At 42.2% G+C, this 6902-nt stretch overlaps 1 long non-coding RNA gene across 2 annotated transcripts; it reads left to right on the top strand.

Annotated features, from left to right (window-relative positions):
- The first annotated feature begins 215 nt into the window (after window positions 1-215).
- LOC311434507 lies at window positions 216-6114 on the top strand. 2 transcript variants are annotated; one of them, XR_014691543.1, is made up of 3 exons: window positions 216-631; window positions 1500-1772; window positions 4623-6114. It is a non-coding gene; the product is annotated as an uncharacterized lncRNA (long non-coding RNA). The 2 variants fall into 2 exon arrangements; XR_014691544.1 differs by having other exon boundaries at window positions 220-631; window positions 5497-6114.
- The last annotated feature ends 788 nt before the right edge of the window (window positions 6115-6902 follow it).

Genomic DNA, 6902 nt, shown 5'->3' with positions numbered 1-6902 from the left:
ATCCTTTTTTTCGATGCCCTTCAGCCCTGCTTCTGGAAAGCAGAGAACTGCCACAGGATCCACCTGTGCCTCCAACAGCCAGATGCATTGCAGGCCCCTCCTGGTTGGCATTGCAGAGAGGACCATCTGCTTCATCTGTCTTGATTTGGACCAGCTGGGAGGCCCTTATGGGCTTTTCTGAGGTTTGCCTGGTTTGAGACAAGCTGCATTTCTCAGTTTCCTACTCCGCCACCTGTGCGTCTTCTCTTCCAGTTGGTTCTTGCAGGTTCCTTACTTCAGATGTCTGATTCAGCACCTGGTGGTGATTTGATACCTCCAGATGTGAAGATAACACTCCGGTTCTTCTACTTCTGGTCATGACAAATTGCCAGCCTCTTTCTTTGTTTCTCATGTTCCCTCAGCAACTTAACTCCACTGCCAAAGCTCAAAAGATCGGCCATAATGCTGGCAAATTAAGGAAATCTTTCAGAAGAACTTTCTTATTTGTGGCCTTTTAGAAGACAGTCAGCTTTCGCTTAAGACGTTTGACTATCTTTGGTAAGAATTCTGGTGCTCCCGCCTCATGGAGACTCTCTGCACTTTCCTTCAGCTAAGAAGCAAATACGGCGTGTGGTACAGGTCAAGGTAACTGGTAAGGCTCTTCCCATCCCAACTGCTGCATTTCTTGATGAGAGCTCTCAAACTTCCAGAAAAAAAAAAAAATCTCCTGTATGAGATGTCTATGTGCAAACGTTATCCTTTTTCAAGAGTTATCAATTCAAATAATAAAACTAACTAAAGAGCTCTACTTTTCTAGGACAAGTGCTTCCACTTCTAAAAGATACACAAAATGTCTTAACAGTGTTTGACAATGATATGGATACAGTGAGAAATTGATACTGTTAAGGTCCTAGTCCAACAAAGTTTTAAAAAGGATTAAATTATAATCAGCAGATAATTATAATAAGGATTAAGGGAAAAAATACTGGAATATTTTTTCTATGTTTTTATTCAGTGCTTAACTGTCCAGGAAAGAAGAAGAAGAAGAAAAAAAAAAGAGACAGAAAAAGAAAGAAAGAAATCTGACAAAAGATATTTATACTGCATATAAGCTTAGCTACGAAAAATATGCCTACCTTATTTTCATGGTATTTCATCTTTTGTTCTGTGGCTTTCAGTTTATTTTTTTAACTACAAAGACAAGCTTTCTATTGTTGTTTAGATGATTGTGGATGAATGCTAGGACTTAAAATATACTCTAATTTATGTTGTTACAATCCACAAACTCAGATATTATTAGAGAATTGACAAAGCTGGGTCTTTGTCAGAAGCGTCACACTGTACAGTAATTAGAAACTGTTGTGAGCATTGTTCTACCATTATGGTTTCATCAGTGGAGTAATAAGACCCAGCTCTGCTCCCATTCAATTCAACAGGATTTTTGTTATTGACTTTTATGAGAGTAGGGCCATATTATATATTGCGTGGAATTAAATACCTGACAGATTTTTTTCTTAAAGGGCTAACTTCACACAGACTTGCTGGGAGCTGCAGTGAACCAGGGGATGAGCTTCTCCAACCCTTCCTGGCAGTGCAACCTCTTTGATTTGGATTACCAAGCACCACTGAACAAGAATGGACCTTGTAGCTTGAAAACTAGCCCTGGAGTGGCCATGAGCATTTCTTGCCCCACATCCCACCCACTTTCAGTCCATACAGCTGCCTGGCAAATAGCTTGCCCTTTGTCTGTTTGCATGCACCTGGGAGCATCCTAACCTACGAAGCAAGCTCAGGCAAGTGTGGTCCCCGCAGCTGCTGTTGCAGAGAGGCAGGGGCTGCATTTACTTGCAGTATGGAAAGCAGTCAAGTCTGCTCTTGAGGGTGATGTTGGCATAGTTGATATTTATTCTCTCTAGAGATTTCTGGGGATCTCTGAACGCTCTCTGTGACCTGAATTTGTCTCTGTTGCACCATTGTTTGCCCCTAGCATTACCCTGATGTGGGTGGAAAGAAAAACATGTTGTCTGCCAGGTACAGCTGTGGGAAAGGGCTAGGTCCTCCTTGCGCTGAGCAGAGCATGCCCACATGCTCACAGGAGAAGCCATAAGGGAGGAGAGCAGAGCTGGGGTGTGCAGAAATGAAGGGCAGAATCCACAGCTAGTGCAGATCAACAACACTAAGAGATGCTAGCAACACTATCCTTGCTTGTGTCTGCTGAGGATCTGACTGATAGCATCCTTCTTGGCCATCAGAAAAGCACAAAATGCAAGGTAGCCACAAGCAAAAGAAGAATAACAAAGCACTTTGCTAGCAGCAAGGGTTAGAGAGCTGTATCAGTTTCTTCAATCGCTGCCGGAGTCCCTGCTGCTGGCCTCATCACCTGCCTGTTTCAGGCAATCTCTTCTCTAGGCTGCCTCAGCCATCTGGTAGGATTACAGACAGAACAAAGCAGCAGAAAAGGAGAAGCAGGAGTTAGGGGAGGAAAGCTTGTTCATCCTGCCCCCCCCTGTGCCTCCCTTTCATCCTCAGCATGTGTAAATCCTGGCTGTGGCCTGGCTCTGAACAAGCGTGTGTGCAGAGGTAGCCAAGGCCATTTGATTCAGCGCCATTGGAAATCTGATTTCTTGTTGGTCTTACACAAAGGTCTATTAATTAGGGCTGATAGAGCTTAGTAAAAAATCTGCTTGGCTAGCAAGGGCAGTCTCGCTTGCTCACTCTTTTCTTAGATCTTGCCAAGATCTCAAAAAATAGAAGGAGCTTAATTACACTCAGTGGATTAATCTCCAAGGGAAAGAAATTGTAATTAGCTCTTTGTAATGTGCCACTTTTTTCTCTGCGCTTTCAGAGTTTGTCAGTGTGTCTGTCTGTCCTTCTGTGTGACTAGAACAAATGTAATTCTGCACAGCTTTTATGCTTGCTTTTCATCCCAAGCCAGAGACGCAAATGGCAGCTTGACTTCATAAACATTTCCAGTTGATCTTGGAGGGACTGTTTTTTTCCTCAGTTTCTCTCTCAAATCCTGCTTGCTCACCACTTACTGTAGGGATATTCTTTTTAGCTTCAGTCACCCGTGATCCCACAGCCAAGTCTGCTCAGGCCTTCTGGTACCTCCCCAAACTCTTTTAGTCCTCCCATTCATGGGACTAGCAAGTAAAACTTGGGGTCTGACAGTACCATTTTGAGCTCTTCACATAATGGCATGAGCTGAAACAGCCCATCAGTGGTCAACAAGAATGGTATGGAACTCAGTTTACTGCATATAGCATTTAGGTTTATGGTCAAATAAGTTTGAAGGTGAGCAGGAGTGTTAGGAAGAAAATCTAAAGCCAGAATGAGCCATTGCAAGAGATTTCAGTGAATTCCCATTTCTCACAAATGGGAGTTAGGCACAGGTTTAAAAATCACCTTGATAAATGAGAGTGTGTCCAGCAAAGACACACCGAGTGCTCTGATTTATAGCAGTCATTGGATGAAGTCATGTCCCTGATACATAGCACCTTTGCAGCTGAGTTTGCATATGCACTAGCTAATTTTGCAGGGATGTACACTGGGGTGCACCGCAGAGGGGCAGGCAAGATCAAGCCCTTCACGTGTACATCACGGCAGTGTATCAAGGAGAAGAATAAAAAAGAGGAAATGAAATACTCTCCTGTGGGGGAGTGAGCATGGAGGGAGCCTTCAAGATGTATATCCCTTAATCCTTCTGTCTAGTATATCATCATTCCTCAACAGTGCAGTAAAGCTATCGCTTCATTAAGACTCTCAGTCCTAGGAAAGGTGACCCAAACTCCCCTTCCATCCATTTGAATCTTGCTCTGACAGCCAGTGACTTGTTAATTATTAATATGAAATATTTGATGGTACATAGAGCAGCTGAACCCAGTTTAATGTATGCTCAGGGCAACTCTCTGAAGATGAAATCAGCCATTCCGATGCTTTGGATTTTTCTACTGAAGTTTTCCCTTTTGCTCCCTCTTTTACTTCCCTGCCTTTCTTTCTTGTGGCTTTGTGCCTTCATGCTGAGTGTCTTCTTTCATCTCGGCAATGAACTTACAGGTCTGCATTTCGATTCTCTTCCTTTACTGACTGTTCAGGCTTAATGGGAAAATAAGAAACAGGATACAACCCAACCCCTGGTTTCACCAGCCCTGGAAGCCCTATTTCATTCTCCCTTTGGAAAGGGTTAGTTTGTCCAGTGCCACACACTTTTAAACACGGCTCATCTCTGCATACCCCTGAAGTTTGAGCTGTGGCATTAGCTTCAACTGTAAGAGGAATCACATCACCCAGAGTTAAACATGTGCTACATGTGGTAAATACAGGCTTTGGAAGACTTATCTTCTGGCTTAGGGCACGCTTTTAAGATGCAAATCTCCTCTTGAGAATGATTTGCTTGCTATGAGATTATCATTTGCTACCTGCATGCTTTATCGACGCACACATACATTACCGAGGCTTTAACCACCCCTTCACCCTGGGCGCAGCCACTATTACTTACGGAATCTGCTGCTTTACATTTGAAACAAAGAAAAATCATTTGTTTCACTCCCAAGCAAGTCCTTTAGCACTGGTATTCAAAAGTACTTTTCCTGTCTCTGGGCAGGATGCGTTTGGTGACAGCACCTTCTCCCTTTTATTCGCAGAGCATCTCCTGCACTGATCAAGAGAATCCACTGTAATTAGCCCCCATTTGCAGCTTCCTATTTTTGTTCACCTTGTTACGTCTCACCCTTTGGAGAGCCATGTGCCATGGTAATACCCAGGGGCTGTGCCAACATGGTCCCAGAATCCCAGCTTAGTCGCAGAGAAAATCTCCCAGCTGATTGGCAGGAGAGAGCCCCAAAGCACCCGTGCTGTCAACTCCCAGGGGACACGAGAGCCAGCTCAGTTAAAGCCTCTTTGAAAACCTGGTCATCGGGCCATTCAGCAAAATCTGAAACAGCACGGCTATTTCTGCATGGGGCTAATATGAAGCACGGCAAAGATGCCAGGCTTTGGAAATTCCTGATTGTCTACTCTTGCTTGCTCACTGCCTTTACTCATTTTATGATCACCAGAACATGCATGGTAGCGACGTGCTACTTATATATGTCCACCCCTCTCTAGGGAAATATGTGAGCACATATTTGACCAATTTTCTGTGGTGCTCTGTAACGCTTACACGTGAGGGACCTATCAAGCAATGCACAGCAGAAGCAACAAGCCCCATTCCTTGTTTCTCCCTGCTCATGTAACAGCTGCACTGACTTTCACATGTTATGTTTTTCCTGAAGAATCTCTCTAAGCAGCTTCCATAAAACAGCAGTATTTGCAATGCGGAGGCAACCTTTGTTCTACTTAGCAGAAAGTAATACTCAGTATCTGTGTGTAAATGCAGAGGGGGAGGTGATTGGGAAAGCACTTTGGAGGAGTTTAGAAAGCAGGATTGAGATTTTATTATTATTATTATTGGAAATTTGAACATTTTCTATCACATTAACTGACTTTACAGCAATTTATTTTGCTGCTATCATAAAGGGAGGTAATGAACCATGAAGTTTCTTCAGGAAATTGTCAGCATCTGCCTGCAAATAATTTTCAACCACATGTGAGCCATGAAGGAAGAACACTGATTCAAAGGAAACTGCTTGTCCTTATCCTAAAGGAAGAGTGTCACTGGTGTTTGACACATTCTGGAGAAGGGCCTGTGTTAAAGACCTGTCACTAATATGCGACAATGGAAAATTTTGATGCATGCTACTCATCTCATGGATAAGATTAACTTTTTTTTTGAAAGCATATGTTCCTGCAGATGGATAATCATAATGAAAGGATAATCAATAAAATGAGATGAAATTCAACAACCTGCTTTTTATTCTCTAAGGGATTTCACTTTTTAAAACAATTATCTCCCTGCTCTCTGTGACACCTTCTTTGTTCCTCACAGTAGGTGCCTAACACTAAATCAAAATCAAAACCCATATCTAATCAAAGATAATAGAAAATTTAAAAGATTTCCTTATCAGTTCCAAACACATACAGCATCTCATAGGAGTTATCTGGGATTAGGAAGCTTTCTGGGTGTGATTCACTGATAGCATTTACATCATATCTCCGTAGCTTTGGTGACGAACATTGTACCAAAGAATAGAGCAACATCCTCAGGTTGGGATATGCTGGAAATGTATGGAAAAAGGAATCTCCATGCCTGCTGCCTTGTGTGGCTGTTTATACAGGTGCAAGGGGACTGTAAAGTGCAACCAGCAAAATGTGAATCATTTTATTCTCACTGTTCATGGGTGCAATTTACTGTGCAAGGTACATGGCAGTAAAAAGTCAAGCTCATACATGTTTTAATCTTTAAAAGTTTCCCAGTGATAGAAAAGCTGTACATTTCCTCTATCCAGGCTTTCATTTTCTGCAGTTAGGACATCTATCATTCCCTCTCTTGGGTCTTTTCTTCCTTGATGTAATAAGAAAAAAGGCTTTCTCATCTTTTTTTTTTTCTTCTTTTTTCTTTTTCCTTTTTTTTTTTTTTTTTTTTTTTTAATGGATATATTATCATTAAAAGAGTCTCAGACCTCATTACAGCTCCCCACAAAACACTGGTCACCGATGTTTCTCTGGGTAGGGGAAAGCCAGTGTTTGTCTTCATACCAGGTTCACTGGCCAGAGAAATGACTCGCTAAACTCATCGCAGGCAGAGAGTTAGAATTCATTGATTTACTCATTTTCCCCTGTGCTCATCACTCTAACAGCTGAGCATTTCATAACTTCTGAATGGATTTATCTCTGAAGTAGATCAGTGAAGTAAAGAAATTTTATTTACTTCCATTTTACTGGTGAAGAACTGAGGCAATGAGAGATTAAGTGACTTGTCACAGGTTGCAAAGGAATCCAATAATGCACCCAGGAATAAAGGCCAGATCTCTTTAGTATCAGAC

This window comes from Aythya ferina, assembly GCF_964211825.1.
Source record: "Aythya ferina genome assembly, chromosome: 3".
Taxonomy (NCBI): Eukaryota; Metazoa; Chordata; class Aves; order Anseriformes; family Anatidae; genus Aythya; species Aythya ferina.
The sequence above is the reverse complement of the archived record's forward strand: the minus strand, read 5'-3'. Positions and strand labels throughout refer to the sequence as shown.